Genomic DNA, 16,424 nt, shown 5'->3' on the forward strand with positions numbered 1-16,424 from the left:
AAGTGAGTGAACGTCTGTGCCTCAATGTGGCCCAAGAGGCTTGGGAACATAATGTCACTTAATACTTAACTAATGACTCACTCAAAATATTAGTATAAATTGAATTTCCATCTTCCATACCAATGTTACTGCTACCAGCAGGAATTGAACCCACACCTGCCGCATTCAAGTCAGGCAAATGAACCTCTGTGCCACAAGGTGGCCCAAGAGAAAAAGGAGCATAATGTCACTTAATACTGAACTAGTGACTCACTCAAAGTATTAGTATATAATAGTGTTTTTCCATTGTCAATACCAATCATGGTGCCATCGTCAAAACCGGAAGCGGAAATGTTTAATGCGCATGAGCAAGGTCAGAGTTCAAATGGTCGCCGCCCACCGTCAAAATGGCGGATGAGCCAGCAGTCAGTACGGCAGTGGACTGCAGAGCAGCTCAGAAGTGACGATTTACCGAAGAAAGACCTGATAAAGTTCTTACAGGACAATGCGGCGCATTCGGTACGTTGTCATTTGGGGATTTCGAAGCCCCAGTTCTCATTTTAAGTGCTTTTTGACGGTAGCAGGCTTCGATCGCATAATGTAGCCCCACGCGGATGCAAAATGTTTGCAAACAAATTGGCTACATTGCGTTACCCACAACTCTTTATGTTTAAAAAATTAATCATTCCATTGTGTGTTTCAGTTCCTCAACATGCACAGACTGCTGGGAAACATCAAGAATTTGGTCAGAACAACCAAAATGGAGCATCTTGTCGACGCCATAACGAGCTGTTTGTCTGCAAGGTGAGTCGTATTTTGAAATGCTAGTTTCTCTCTCCGTGTAATAATTAAATGTCAGCGGTCAAGACTTTGCTCAATTAGCTTGTTTTTCATTGATACAAGCATTTAGTATAATCTTAACAATAAATATATTTAAAAAATTCTGTTTTCCACTCTAATATTGAACATATTCCCAAAAATATTTTGTTTCCTTTTGAAATGAAAAACAAATTATTATAAGATATTTTCCCTCATGAAGAAAAAAACCCTCAAACAAACATTTTTTAGATCAATAAAAACAGAATATTTAGGGCTTTTGATAGTTTTTTAAATCCAATTTAAATAGAAAAAAATATCAAAATATTAATATTAACTATTAAGACAACTTTCTCCTAGCTCACTGGTGTCAAAGTGGCGGCCTGGGGGCCAAATCTGGCCCACCGTGTCATTTTGTGCGGCCCGAGAAAGTCAATCATGAGTGCCTACTTTCTGTTAGGATCAAATTCAAATGAAGATTATACATGTATATTGTATTTCCTCATTTCCCCCTTTTAGATCAATAATTGTAATTTTTCCCCTAAAAAACGACATAGTATAGTAAGGCTTTTTCCCCTAAAAATAGACATAGTATAGTAAGGCTTTTTCCCCTAAAAAACGACATAGTATAGTAAGGCTTTTTTCTTTAAAAACGACATAGTAAAGTAAGGCTTTTTTCCCTAAAAAACGACATAGTATAGTAAGGCTTTTTTCCTAAAAAAACGACATAGTATAGTAAGGCTTTTTTCCTAAAAAAACGACATAGTATAGTAAGGCTTTTTTCCTAAAAAAACGACATAGTATAGTAAGGCTTTTTTCCTAAAAAAACGACATAGTATAGTAAGGCTTTTTTCCCCTAAAAAATGACATAGTATAGTAAGGCTTTTTCCCCTAAAAATAGACATAGTATAGTAAGGCTTTTTCCCCTAAAAAACGACATAGTATAGTAAGGCTTTTTTTCTTAAAAAACGACATAGTATAGTAAGGCTTTTTTCCCAAAAAAACCGACATAGTATAGTTAGGCTTTTTTCTTTAAAAACGACATAGTAAAGTAAGGCTTTTTTCCCTAAAAAACGACCTAGTATAGTAAGGCTTTTTTCCTAAAAAAAAACGACATAGTATAGTAAGGCTTTTAAAAAAAAAAACGACATAGTACAGTAAGGCTTTTTTCCTAAAAAACGACATAGTATAGTAAGGCCTTTTTCTTTAAAAAACGACATAGTATAGTACCGCTTTTTTTCCCTAAAAAACGACATAGTATAGTAAGGCTTTTTTTCTTAAAAAACGACATAGTATAGTAAGGCTTTTTTCTTTAAAAACGACATAGTAAAGTAAGGCTTTTTTCCCTAAAAAACGACCTAGTATAGTAGGGCTTTAAAAAAAAAAACGACATAGTATAGTAAGGCTTTTAAAAAAAAAAAAACGACATAGTATAGTAAGGCTTTTTTCCTAAAAAACGACATAGTATAGTAAGGCTTTTTTCCTAAAAAACGACATAGTATAGTAAGGCCTTTTTCTTTAAAAAACGACATAGTATAGTACGGCTTTTTTTCCCTAAAAAACGACATAGTATAGTAAGGCTTTTTTCCCTAAAATACGACATAGTATAGTAAGGCTTTCCCCCCCTAAAAACGACATAGTATAGTAAGGCTTTTTTCCTAAAAAAACGACATAGTATAGTAAGGCTTTCCCCCCCTAAAAAACGACATAGTATAGTAAGGCTTTTTTCCCTAAAAAACGACATAGTATAGTAAGGCTTTTTTTCTTAAAAAACGACATAGTATAGTAAGGCTTTTTACCTAAAAAATGACATAGTATAGTAAGGCTTTTTTCGTAAAAAAACGACATAGTATAGTAAGGCTTTCCCCCCCTAAAAAACGACATAGTATAGTAAGGCTTTTTTCCCTAAAAAACGACCTAGTATAGTAAGGCTTTAAAAAAAAAAACGACATAGTATAGTAAGGCTTTTAAAAAAAAAAACCGACATAGTATAGTAAGGCTTTTTTCCTAAAAAACGACATAGTATAGTAAGGCCTTTTTCTTTAAAAAACGACATAGTATAGTACGGCTTTTTTTCCCTAAAAAACGACATAGTATAGTAAGGCTTTTTTCCCTAAAATACGACATAGTATAGTAAGGCTTTCCCCCCCTAAAAACGACATAGTATAGTAAGGCTTTTTTCCTAAAAAAACGACATAGTATAGTAAGGCTTTCCCCCCCTAAAAAACGACATAGTATAGTAAGGCTTTTTTCCCTAAAAAACGACATAGTATAGTAAGGCTTTTTTTTCTTAAAAAACGACATAGTATAGTAAGGCTTTTTACCTAAAAAACGACATAGTATAGTAAGGCTTTCCCCCCCTAAAAAACGACATAGTATAGTAAGGCTTTTTTCCCTAAAAAACGACCTAGTATAGTAAGGCTTTAAAAAAAAAAACGACATAGTATAGTAAGGCTTTTAAAAAAAAAAAACGACATAGTATAGTAAGGCTTTTTTCCTAAAAAACGACATAGTATAGTAAGGCCTTTTTCTTTAAAAAACGACATAGTATAGTACGGCTTTTTTTCCCTAAAAAACGACATAGTATAGTAAGGCTTTTTTCCCTAAAATACGACATAGTATAGTAAGGCTTTCCCCCCCTAAAAACGACATAGTATAGTAAGGCTTTTTTCCTAAAAAAACGACATAGTATAGTAAGGCTTTCCCCCCCTAAAAAACGACATAGTATAGTAAGGCTTTTTTCCCTAAAAAACGACATAGTATAGTAAGGCTTTTTTTCTTAAAAAACGACATAGTATAGTAAGGCTTTTTACCTAAAAAACGACATAGTATAGTAAGGCTTTTTTCGTAAAAAAACGACATAGTATAGTAAGGCTTTCCCCCCCTAAAAAACGACATAGTATAGTAAGGCTTTTTTCCCTAAAAAACGACCTAGTATAGTAAGGCTTTAAAAAAAAAAACGACATAGTATAGTAAGGCTTTAAAAAAAAAAAAACGACATAGTATAGTAAGGCTTTTTTCCTAAAAAACGACATAGTATAGTAAGGCCTTTTTCTTTAAAAAACGACATGGTATAGTACGGCTTTTTTTCCCTAAAAAACGACATAGTATAGTAAGGCTTTTTTTTCCCTAAAATACGACATAGTATAGTAAGGCTTTCCCCCCCTAAAAACGACATAGTATAGTAAGGCTTTTTTCCTAAAAAAACGACATAGTATAGTAAGGCTTTCCCCCCCTAAAAAACGACATAGTATAGTAAGGCTTTTTTCCCTAAAAAACGACATAGTATAGTAAGGCTTTTTTTCTTAAACGACATAGTATAGTAAGGCTTTTTACCTAAAAAACGACATAGTATAGTAAGGCTTTTTTCGTAAAAAAACGACATAGTATAGTAAGGCTTCCCCCCCCTAAAAAACGACATAGTATAGTAAGGCTTTTTTCCCTAAAAAACGACATAGTATAGTAAGGCTTTTTTTCTTAAAAAACGACATAGTATAGTAAGGCTTTTTTTCTTAAAAAACGACATAGTATAGTAAGGCTTTTTTTCTTAAAAAACGACATAGTATAGTAAGGCTTTTTTTCTTAAAAAACGACATAGTATAGTAAGGCTTTTTTCCCCCCAAAAAAACGACATAGTATAGTAAGGCTTTCCCCCCCTAAAAACGACATAGTATAGTAAGGCTTTTTTCCCCTAAAAACGACATAGTATAGTAAGGCTTTCCCCCCCTAAAAACGACATAGTATAGTAAGGCTTTTTCCCCCAAAAAAACGACATAGTATAGTAAGGCTTTTTTCCCTAAAAAACGACATAGTATAGTAAGGCTTTTTTTCTTTAAAAACGACATAGTATAGTAAGGCTTTTTACCTAAAAAACGACATAGTATAGTAAGGCTTTTTTCGTAAAAAAACGACATAGTATAGTAAGACTTTTTTCGTAAAAAAACGACATAGTATAGTAAGGCTTTCCCCCCCTAAAAAACGACATAGTATAGTAAGGCTTTTTTCCCTAAAAAACGACATGGTATAGTAAGGCTTTTTTTCTTAAAAAACGACATAGTATAGTAACGCTTTTTACCTAAAAAACGACATAGTATAGTAAGGCTTTTTACCTAAAAAACGACATAGTATAGTAAGGCTTTTTTCCCTAAAAAACGACATAGTATAGTAAGGCTTTTTTTCTTAAAAAACGACATAGTATAGTAAGGCTTTTTACCTAAAAAACGACATAGTATAGTAAGGCTTTTTTCGTAAAAAAACGACATAGTATAGTAAGGCTTTCCCCCCCTAAAAACGACATAGTATAGTAAGGCTTTTTTCCCTAAAAAACGACATAGTATAGTAAGGCTTTTTTTCTTAAAAAACGACATAGTATAGCAAGGCTTTTTACCTAAAAACGACATAGTATAGTAAGGCTTTTTTTGTAAAAAACGACATAGTATAGTAAGGTTTTTTTCATAAAAAAAACGACATAGTATAGTCAGGCTTTTTTCTTAAAAAACGACATAGTATAGTAAGGCTTTTTTCTTTAAAAACGACATAGTATAGTAAGGCTTTTTTCCCCTAAAAACGACATAGTATAGTAAGGCTTTTTTCTTTAAAAACGACATAGTATAGTAAGGCTTTTTTCCTAAAAAAACGACATAGTATAGTAAGGCTTTTTTCCTAAAAAAACAACATAGTATAGTAAGGCTTTTTTCCTAAAAAACGACATAGTATAGTAAGGCTTTTTTCCTAAAAAAACGACATAGTATAGTAAGGCTTTTTTCCTAAAAAAACGACATAGTATAGTAAGGCTTTTTTCCCCTAAAAAACGACATAGTATAGTAAGGCTTTTTTTCTTAAAAAACGACATAGTATAGTAAGGCTTTTTTTCTTAAAAAACGACATAGTATAGTAAGGCTTTTTTCCTAAAAAAAAACGACATAGTATAGTAAGGCTTTTTTCTTTAAAAACGACATAGTAAAGTAAGGCTTTTTTCCCTAAAAAACGACATAGTATAGTAAGGCTTTTTTCCCAAAAAAAAACGACATAGTATAGTAAGGCTTTTTTCCAAAAAAAAACGACATAGTATAGTAAGGCTTTTTCCCCCTAAAAAACGACATAGTATAGTAAGGCTTTTTTTCTTAAAAAACGACATAGTATAGTAAGGCTTTTTTTCTTAAAAAACGACATAGTATAGTAAGGCTTTTTTCCCAAAAAAACCGACATAGTATAGTAAGGCTTTTTTCTTTAAAAACGACATAGTAAATTAAGGCTTTTTTCCCTAAAAAACGACCTAGTATAGTAAGGCTTTAAAAAAAAAAACGACATAGTATAGTAAGGCTTTTAAAAAAAAAAAAACGACATAGTATAGTAAGGCTTTTTTCCTAAAAAAACGACATAGTATAGTAAGGCTTTTTTCCTAAAAAAACGACATAGTATAGTAAGGCTTTTTCCCCTAAAAAAACGACATAGTATAGTAAGGCTTTTTTCCCCTAAAAAACGACATAGTATAGTAAGGCTTTTTTTCTTAAAAAACGACATAGTATAGTAAGGCTTTTTTTCTTAAAAAACGACATAGTATAGTAAGGCTTTTTTTCCTAAAAAAAACGACATAGTATAGTAAGGCTTTTTTCTTTAAAAACGACATAGTATAGTAAGGCTTTTTCCCCCTAAAAAACGACATAGTATAGTAAGGCTTTTTCCCCTAAAAATAGACATAGTATAGTAAGGCTTTTTCCCCTAAAAAACGACATAGTATAGTAAGGCTTTTTTTCTTAAAAAACGACATAGTATAGTAAGGCTTTTTTTCTTAAAAAACGACGTAGTATAGTAAGGCTTTTTTCCAAAAAAAAACGACATAGTATAGTAAGGCTTTTTTCTTTAAAAACGACATAGTATAGTAAGGCTTTTCCCCCCTAAAAAACGACATAGTATAGTAAGGCTTTTTCCCCTAAAAATAGACATAGTATAGTAAGGCTTTTTCCCCTAAAAAATGACATAGTATAGTAAGGCTTTTTTTCTTAAAAAACGACATAGTATAGTAAGGCTTTTTTTCTTAAAAAACGACATAGTATAGTAAGGCTTTTTTCCAAAAAAAAACGACATAGTATAGTAAGGCTTTTTTCTTTAAAAACGACATAGTAAATTAAGGCTTTTTTCCCTAAAAAACGACCTAGTATAGTAAGGCTTTAAAAAAAAAAAACGACATAGTATAGTAAGGCTTTAAAAAAAAAAAACGACATAGTATAGTAAGGCTTTTTTCCTAAAAAACGACATAGTATAGTAAGGCCTTTTTCTTTAAAAAACGACATAGTATAGTACGGCTTTTTTCCCTAAAAAACGACATAGTATAGTAAGGCTTTTTTCCTAAAAAAACGACATGGTATAGTAAGGCTTTTTTTCTTAAAAAACGACATAGTATAGTAAGGCTTTTTTTCTTAAAAAACGACATAGTATAGTAAGGCTTTTTTCCTAAAAAAAACGACATAGTATAGTAAGGCTTTTTTCTTTAAAAACGACATAGTAAAGTAAGGCTTTTTTCCCTAAAAAACGACATAGTATAGTAAGGCTTTTTTCCTAAAAAAACGACATAGTATAGTAAGGCTTTTTTCCTAAAAAAACGACATAGTATAGTAAGGCTTTTTCCCCCTAAAAAACGACATAGTATAGTAAGGCTTTTTCCCCTAAAAATAGACATAGTATAGTAAGGCTTTTTCCCCTAAAAAAACGACATAGTATAGTAAGGCTTTTTTTCTTAAAAAACGACATAGTATAGTAAGGCTTTTTTTCTTAAAAAACGACATAGTATAGTAAGGCTTTTTTCCTAAAAAAAACGACATAGTATAGTAAGGCTTTTTTCTTTAAAAACGACATAGTAAATTAAGGCTTTTTTCCCTAAAAAACGACCTAGTATAGTAAGGCTTTAAAAAAAAAAACGACATAGTATAGTAAGGCTTTTAAAAAAAAAAAAACGACATAGTATAGTAAGGCTTTTTTCCTAAAAAACGACATAGTATAGTAAGGCCTTTTTTTTTAAAAAACGACATAGTATAGTACGGCTTTTTTTCCCTAAAAAACGACATAGTATAGTAAGGCTTTTTTTCCCTAAAATACGACATAGTATAGTAAGGCTTTTTTCCTAAAAAAACGACATAGTATAGTAAGGCTTTCCCCCCCCTAAAAAACGACATAGTATAGTAAGGCTTTTTTCCCTAAAAAACGACATAGTATAGTAAGGCTTTTTACCTAAAAAACGACATAGTATAGTAAGGCTTTTTACCTAAAAAACGACATAGTATAGTAAGGCTTTTTTCGTAAAAAACGACATAGTATAGTAAGGTTTTTTTTCATAAAAAAACGACATAGTATAGTCAGGCTTTTTTCTTAAAAAACGACATAGTATAGTAAGGCTTTTTTTTCATAAAAAATGACATAGTATAGTAAGGCTTTTTTTCATTAAAAAAAACTACATAGTATAGTAAGGCTTTTTTCGTAAAAAAACGACATAGTATAGTAAAGCTTTTTTTTCGTAAAATAACGACCATGTATAGTAAGGCTTTTTTCGTAAAAATCGACATAGTATAAAGCTTTTTTCTTAAAAAACGACATAGTATAGTAAGGCTTTTTTCATTAAAAAACAACATAGTATAGTAAGGCTTTTTTCCTAAAAAACGACATAGTATAGTAAGGCTTTTTTCCTAAAAAAACGACATAGTATAGTAAGGCTTTTTTCCTAAAAAAACGACATAGTATAGTAAGGCTTTTTTCCCCTAAAAAACGACATAGTATAGTAAGGCTTTTTTTCTTAAAAAACGACATAGTATAGTAAGGCTTTTTTTCTTAAAAAACGACATAGTATAGTAAGGCTTTTTTCCTAAAAAAAACGACATAGTATAGTAAGGCTTTTTTCTTTAAAAACGACATAGTAAAGTAAGGCTTTTTTCCCTAAAAAACGACATAGTATAGTAAGGCTTTTTTCCAAAAAAAAAACGACATAGTATAGTAAGGCTTTTTCCCCCTAAAAAACGACATAGTATAGTAAGGCTTTTTCCCCTAAAAATAGACATAGTATAGTAAGGCTTTTTCCCCTAAAAAACGACATAGTATAGTAAGGCTTTTTTTCTTAAAAAAACGACATAGTATAGTAAGGCTTTTTTTCTTAAAAAACGACATAGTATAGTAAGGCTTTTTTCCCAAAAAAACCGACATAGTATAGTAAGGCTTTTTTCTTTAAAAACGACATAGTAAATTAAGGCTTTTTTCCCTAAAAAACGACCTAGTATAGTAAGGCTTTAAAAAAAAAAAACGACATAGTATAGTAAGGCTTTAAAAAAAAAAAAACGACATAGTATAGTAAGGCTTTTTTCCTAAAAAAACGACATAGTATAGTAAGGCTTTTTTCCTAAAAAAACGACATAGTATAGTAAGGCTTTTTCCCCTAAAAAAACGACATAGTATAGTAAGGCTTTTTTCCCCTAAAAAACGACATAGTATAGTAAGGCTTTTTTTCTTAAAAAACGACATAGTATAGTAAGGCTTTTTTTCTTAAAAAACGACATAGTATAGTAAGGCTTTTTTCCTAAAAAAAACGACATAGTATAGTAAGGCTTTTTTCTTTAAAAACGACATAGTATAGTAAGGCTTTTTCCCCCTAAAAAACGACATAGTATAGTAAGGCTTTTTCCCCTAAAAATAGACATAGTATAGTAAGGCTTTTTCCCCTAAAAAACGACATAGTATAGTAAGGCTTTTTTTCTTAAAAAACGACATAGTATAGTAAGGCTTTTTTTCTTAAAAAACGACGTAGTATAGTAAGGCTTTTTTCCAAAAAAAAACGACATAGTATAGTAAGGCTTTTTTCTTTAAAAACGACATAGTATAGTAAGGCTTTTCCCCCCTAAAAAACGACATAGTATAGTAAGGCTTTTTCCCCTAAAAATAGACATAGTATAGTAAGGCTTTTTCCCCTAAAAAACGACATAGTATAGTAAGGCTTTTTTTCTTAAAAAACGACATAGTATAGTAAGGCTTTTTTTCTTAAAAAACGACATAGTATAGTAAGGCTTTTTTCCAAAAAAAAAACGACATAGTATAGTAAGGCTTTTTTCTTTAAAAACGACATAGTAAATTAAGGCTTTTTTCCCTAAAAAACGACCTAGTATAGTAAGGCTTTAAAAAAAAAAAACGACATAGTATAGTAAGGCTTTAAAAAAAAAAAACGACATAGTATAGTAAGGCTTTTTTCCTAAAAAACGACATAGTATAGTAAGGCCTTTTTCTTTAAAAAACGACATAGTATAGTACGGCTTTTTTCCCTAAAAAACGACATAGTATAGTAAGGCTTTTTTCCTAAAAAAACGACATAGTATAGTAAGGCTTTTTTCCCCTAAAAAAACGACATGGTATAGTAAGGCTTTTTTTCTTAAAAAACGACATAGTATAGTAAGGCTTTTTTTCTTAAAAAACGACATAGTATAGTAAGGCTTTTTTCCTAAAAAAAACGACATAGTATAGTAAGGCTTTTTTCTTTAAAAACGACATAGTAAAGTAAGGCTTTTTTCCCTAAAAAACGACATAGTATAGTAAGGCTTTTTTCCTAAAAAAACGACATAGTATAGTAAGGCTTTTTTCCTAAAAAAACGACATAGTATAGTAAGGCTTTTTCCCCCTAAAAAACGACATAGTATAGTAAGGCTTTTTCCCCTAAAAATAGACATAGTATAGTAAGGCTTTTTCCCCTAAAAAAACGACATAGTATAGTAAGGCTTTTTTTCTTAAAAAACGACATAGTATAGTAAGGCTTTTTTTCTTAAAAAACGACATAGTATAGTAAGGCTTTTTTCCTAAAAAAAACGACATAGTATAGTAAGGCTTTTTTCTTTAAAAACGACATAGTAAATTAAGGCTTTTTTCCCTAAAAAACGACCTAGTATAGTAAGGCTTTAAAAAAAAAAACGACATAGTATAGTAAGGCTTTTAAAAAAAAAAAAACGACATAGTATAGTAAGGCTTTTTTCCTAAAAAACGACATAGTATAGTAAGGCCTTTTTTTTTAAAAAACGACATAGTATAGTACGGCTTTTTTTCCCTAAAAAACGACATAGTATAGTAAGGCTTTTTTTCCCTAAAATACGACATAGTATAGTAAGGCTTTTTTCCTAAAAAAACGACATAGTATAGTAAGGCTTTCCCCCCCCTAAAAAACGACATAGTATAGTAAGGCTTTTTTCCCTAAAAAACGACATAGTATAGTAAGGCTTTTTACCTAAAAAACGACATAGTATAGTAAGGCTTTTTACCTAAAAAACGACATAGTATAGTAAGGCTTTTTTCGTAAAAAACGACATAGTATAGTAAGGTTTTTTTTCATAAAAAAACGACATAGTATAGTCAGGCTTTTTTCTTAAAAAACGACATAGTATAGTAAGGCTTTTTTTTCATAAAAAATGACATAGTATAGTAAGGCTTTTTTTCATTAAAAAAAACTACATAGTATAGTAAGGCTTTTTTCGTAAAAAAACGACATAGTATAGTAAAGCTTTTTTTTCGTAAAATAACGACCATGTATAGTAAGGCTTTTTTCGTAAAAATCGACATAGTATAAAGCTTTTTTCTTAAAAAACGACATAGTATAGTAAGGCTTTTTTCATTAAAAAACAACATAGTATAGTAAGGCTTTTTTCCTAAAAAACGACATAGTATAGTAAGGCTTTTTTCCTAAAAAAACGACATAGTATAGTAAGGCTTTTTTCCTAAAAAAACGACATAGTATAGTAAGGCTTTTTTCCCCTAAAAAACGACATAGTATAGTAAGGCTTTTTTTCTTAAAAAACGACATAGTATAGTAAGGCTTTTTTTCTTAAAAAACGACATAGTATAGTAAGGCTTTTTTCCTAAAAAAAACGACATAGTATAGTAAGGCTTTTTTCTTTAAAAACGACATAGTAAAGTAAGGCTTTTTTCCCTAAAAAACGACATAGTATAGTAAGGCTTTTTTCCAAAAAAAAAACGACATAGTATAGTAAGGCTTTTTCCCCCTAAAAAACGACATAGTATAGTAAGGCTTTTTCCCCTAAAAATAGACATAGTATAGTAAGGCTTTTTCCCCTAAAAAACGACATAGTATAGTAAGGCTTTTTTTCTTAAAAAAACGACATAGTATAGTAAGGCTTTTTTTCTTAAAAAACGACATAGTATAGTAAGGCTTTTTTCCCAAAAAAACCGACATAGTATAGTAAGGCTTTTTTCTTTAAAAACGACATAGTAAATTAAGGCTTTTTTCCCTAAAAAACGACCTAGTATAGTAAGGCTTTAAAAAAAAAAAACGACATAGTATAGTAAGGCTTTAAAAAAAAAAAAACGACATAGTATAGTAAGGCTTTTTTCCTAAAAAAACGACATAGTATAGTAAGGCTTTTTTCCTAAAAAAACGACATAGTATAGTAAGGCTTTTTCCCCTAAAAAAACGACATAGTATAGTAAGGCTTTTTTCCCCTAAAAAACGACATAGTATAGTAAGGCTTTTTTTCTTAAAAAACGACATAGTATAGTAAGGCTTTTTTTCTTAAAAAACGACATAGTATAGTAAGGCTTTTTTCCTAAAAAAAACGACATAGTATAGTAAGGCTTTTTTCTTTAAAAACGACATAGTATAGTAAGGCTTTTTCCCCCTAAAAAACGACATAGTATAGTAAGGCTTTTTCCCCTAAAAATAGACATAGTATAGTAAGGCTTTTTCCCCTAAAAAACGACATAGTATAGTAAGGCTTTTTTTCTTAAAAAACGACATAGTATAGTAAGGCTTTTTTTCTTAAAAAACGACGTAGTATAGTAAGGCTTTTTTCCAAAAAAAAACGACATAGTATAGTAAGGCTTTTTTCTTTAAAAACGACATAGTATAGTAAGGCTTTTCCCCCCTAAAAAACGACATAGTATAGTAAGGCTTTTTCCCCTAAAAATAGACATAGTATAGTAAGGCTTTTTCCCCTAAAAAACGACATAGTATAGTAAGGCTTTTTTTCTTAAAAAACGACATAGTATAGTAAGGCTTTTTTTCTTAAAAAACGACATAGTATAGTAAGGCTTTTTTCCAAAAAAAAAACGACATAGTATAGTAAGGCTTTTTTCTTTAAAAACGACATAGTAAATTAAGGCTTTTTTCCCTAAAAAACGACCTAGTATAGTAAGGCTTTAAAAAAAAAAAACGACATAGTATAGTAAGGCTTTAAAAAAAAAAAACGACATAGTATAGTAAGGCTTTTTTCCTAAAAAACGACATAGTATAGTAAGGCCTTTTTCTTTAAAAAACGACATAGTATAGTACGGCTTTTTTCCCTAAAAAACGACATAGTATAGTAAGGCTTTTTTCCTAAAAAAACGACATAGTATAGTAAGGCTTTTTTCCCCTAAAAAAACGACATGGTATAGTAAGGCTTTTTTTCTTAAAAAACGACATAGTATAGTAAGGCTTTTTTTCTTAAAAAACGACATAGTATAGTAAGGCTTTTTTCCTAAAAAAAACGACATAGTATAGTAAGGCTTTTTTCTTTAAAAACGACATAGTAAAGTAAGGCTTTTTTCCCTAAAAAACGACATAGTATAGTAAGGCTTTTTTCCTAAAAAAACGACATAGTATAGTAAGGCTTTTTTCCTAAAAAAACGACATAGTATAGTAAGGCTTTTTCCCCCTAAAAAACGACATAGTATAGTAAGGCTTTTTCCCCTAAAAATAGACATAGTATAGTAAGGCTTTTTCCCCTAAAAAAACGACATAGTATAGTAAGGCTTTTTTTCTTAAAAAACGACATAGTATAGTAAGGCTTTTTTTCTTAAAAAACGACATAGTATAGTAAGGCTTTTTTCCTAAAAAAAACGACATAGTATAGTAAGGCTTTTTTCTTTAAAAACGACATAGTAAATTAAGGCTTTTTTCCCTAAAAAACGACCTAGTATAGTAAGGCTTTAAAAAAAAAAACGACATAGTATAGTAAGGCTTTTAAAAAAAAAAAAACGACATAGTATAGTAAGGCTTTTTTCCTAAAAAACGACATAGTATAGTAAGGCCTTTTTTTTTAAAAAACGACATAGTATAGTACGGCTTTTTTTCCCTAAAAAACGACATAGTATAGTAAGGCTTTTTTTCCCTAAAATACGACATAGTATAGTAAGGCTTTTTTCCTAAAAAAACGACATAGTATAGTAAGGCTTTCCCCCCCCTAAAAAACGACATAGTATAGTAAGGCTTTTTTCCCTAAAAAACGACATAGTATAGTAAGGCTTTTTACCTAAAAAACGACATAGTATAGTAAGGCTTTTTACCTAAAAAACGACATAGTATAGTAAGGCTTTTTTCGTAAAAAACGACATAGTATAGTAAGGTTTTTTTTCATAAAAAAACGACATAGTATAGTCAGGCTTTTTTCTTAAAAAACGACATAGTATAGTAAGGCTTTTTTTTCATAAAAAATGACATAGTATAGTAAGGCTTTTTTTCATTAAAAAAAACTACATAGTATAGTAAGGCTTTTTTCGTAAAAAAACGACATAGTATAGTAAAGCTTTTTTTTCGTAAAATAACGACCATGTATAGTAAGGCTTTTTTCGTAAAAATCGACATAGTATAAAGCTTTTTTCTTAAAAAACGACATAGTATAGTAAGGCTTTTTTCATTAAAAAACAACATAGTATAGTAAGGCTTTTTTCTTAAAAAACGACATAGTATAGTAAGGCTTTTTTCATTAAAAAACGACATAGTATAGTAAGGCTTTTTTCTTAAAAAACGACATAGTATAGTAAGGCTTTTTTCGTAAAAAATGACCATGTATATTAAGGCTTTTTTAGTAAAAAACGACCACGTATAGTAAGGCGTTTTTCTTTAAAACCGACATAGTATGGTAAGGTTTTTTTTCTTTAAAACCGACAGTATATAGTAAGGCTTTTTTCATAAAAAAACGACATAGTATAGTAAGCCTTTTTCGTAAAAAACGACATAGTATAGTAAGGCTTTTTTCTTAAAAATAATCGCCTTGTCTGGAAAAGGAAAAATAGCACTTGGCACTCGCTAACTAATTTTCATTCTTTATCTTGATCGTTTATTACATTCCTTGTAAGATTTCTCTATCCCGTAATTGTTTGGCAACCCCCTAATACCTTGGTTAAATCAAGTTTTCCCTGTTTAGCATCAAGATGAAACTACTTCCCCAAAAACAACAACTACGCCAATCTGTTGAATCTCCAGGCTTTATATATGCTAACTTATGCTTTTTGTGTGTGCAAATTTTCCCTGTTTAGCACCAAGATGCAGCTCTTCTAGCATGCCTAGAGCACTCTTGAGGTTATAGAAGAGGAGTCTGGGCCAGATCAAGGTAAAACTACACCCCCCCCAAAGATGAATCTCCATTCTATATGTTCTAACTTTTGCTATTTTTTTTTGCATGCAACAGGACTGAGAGATCTTCCTCACAAGCAAGTTGCCCACTTGAATCATATGGTGTCTCTGTACTTCTGAAAATCCAAATTAAATACAAGCCTAAATCATCATGTTTCACTGGCCATTCATTTCCACAGCTCTTTGACTAAATCTTTAAGGTAAGAAGGATCTCAGTTAATGTTAGAGCAGGAATTCTAAGTATTTATTCCCCCAGTTTTATTTTTAATTTTATTTTCTAAGTGTTTATTCCCCCATCTTTTTTTTTAAATTTTATTTTCTAAGTGTTTATACCCTATTTTTTTTAAAATTTTATTTTCTAAGTGTACATACCCTGTTTTTTTCTAAGTGTTTATTCCCCATTTTTTCCCCTCATTTTATAAGTGTTTATTACCCCCATTTTTTTTTCTAATTTTAGTCTCCAAGTATTTAATCCTCATTTTTTTCTAAGTGTTTATACCCTATTTTTTTTAAAATTTTATTTTCTAAGTGTACATACCCTGTTTTTTTCTAAGTGTTTATTCCCCATTTTTTCCCCTCATTTTATAAGTGTTTATTACCCCCATTTTTTTTTCTAATTTTAGTCTCCAAGTATTTAATCCCCATTTTTTTCTAAGTGTTTATACCCTATTTTTTTTTAAATTTTATTTTCTAAGTGTACATACCCTGTTTTTTTCTAAGTGTTTATTCCCCATTTTTTCCCCTCATTTTATAAGTGTTTATTACCCCCATTTTTTTTCTAATTTTAGTCTCCAAGTGTTTAATCCCCCTGTGTTTTTTTAAATTTTATTTTCTAAGTGTTTATTCCCCATTTTATGTTTATAACCCCCATTTTTTTTCTAAGTGTTTAATCCCCGTTTTTTTCTAAGTGTTTATTCCCCCTGTGTTTTTTTTAAATTTTATTTTCTAAGTGTACATACCCTGTTTTTTTTCCAATTGTTTATTCCCCCAGCTTTTTTTTTTCTAAGTGTTTATTCCCCCATCTTTTTTATTTAATTTTGTTTTCTAAGTGTTTATTATTTTTTTACTAATTTTATTTTCCAAGTGTATTTTACAAAAAATAATTGTAAGTGTAAAATTGTTTTGTGAACCTTTAACTAAAATGTCTTTTCTTATGTCTACAGGTGGACAAACCAGAGAAAAGACTGGCTACACCAATCAACACTTCAATGTAATGCTAAAGTTGCAATGTTTACCTGTAAATAATTTTTTTAACTTGGAT

The 16,424-nt window shown here is 30.2% G+C and overlaps 1 long non-coding RNA gene across 1 annotated transcript; it reads left to right on the forward strand.

The window, feature by feature from the left end:
* The first annotated feature begins 351 nt into the window (after nucleotides 1–351).
* LOC144067317 (uncharacterized) lies at nucleotides 352–16,423 on the forward strand. The gene is made up of 5 exons (XR_013297913.1): nucleotides 352–498; nucleotides 683–783; nucleotides 15,067–15,140; nucleotides 15,219–15,363; nucleotides 16,327–16,423. It is a non-coding gene; the product is annotated as an uncharacterized LOC144067317 (long non-coding RNA).
* The last annotated feature ends 1 nt before the right edge of the window (nucleotide 16,424 follows it).

The sequence above is a fragment of the Stigmatopora argus genome, chromosome 21 (genome assembly GCF_051989625.1).
Source record: "Stigmatopora argus isolate UIUO_Sarg chromosome 21, RoL_Sarg_1.0, whole genome shotgun sequence".
In the NCBI taxonomy this organism is placed as follows: domain Eukaryota; kingdom Metazoa; phylum Chordata; class Actinopteri; order Syngnathiformes; family Syngnathidae; genus Stigmatopora; species Stigmatopora argus.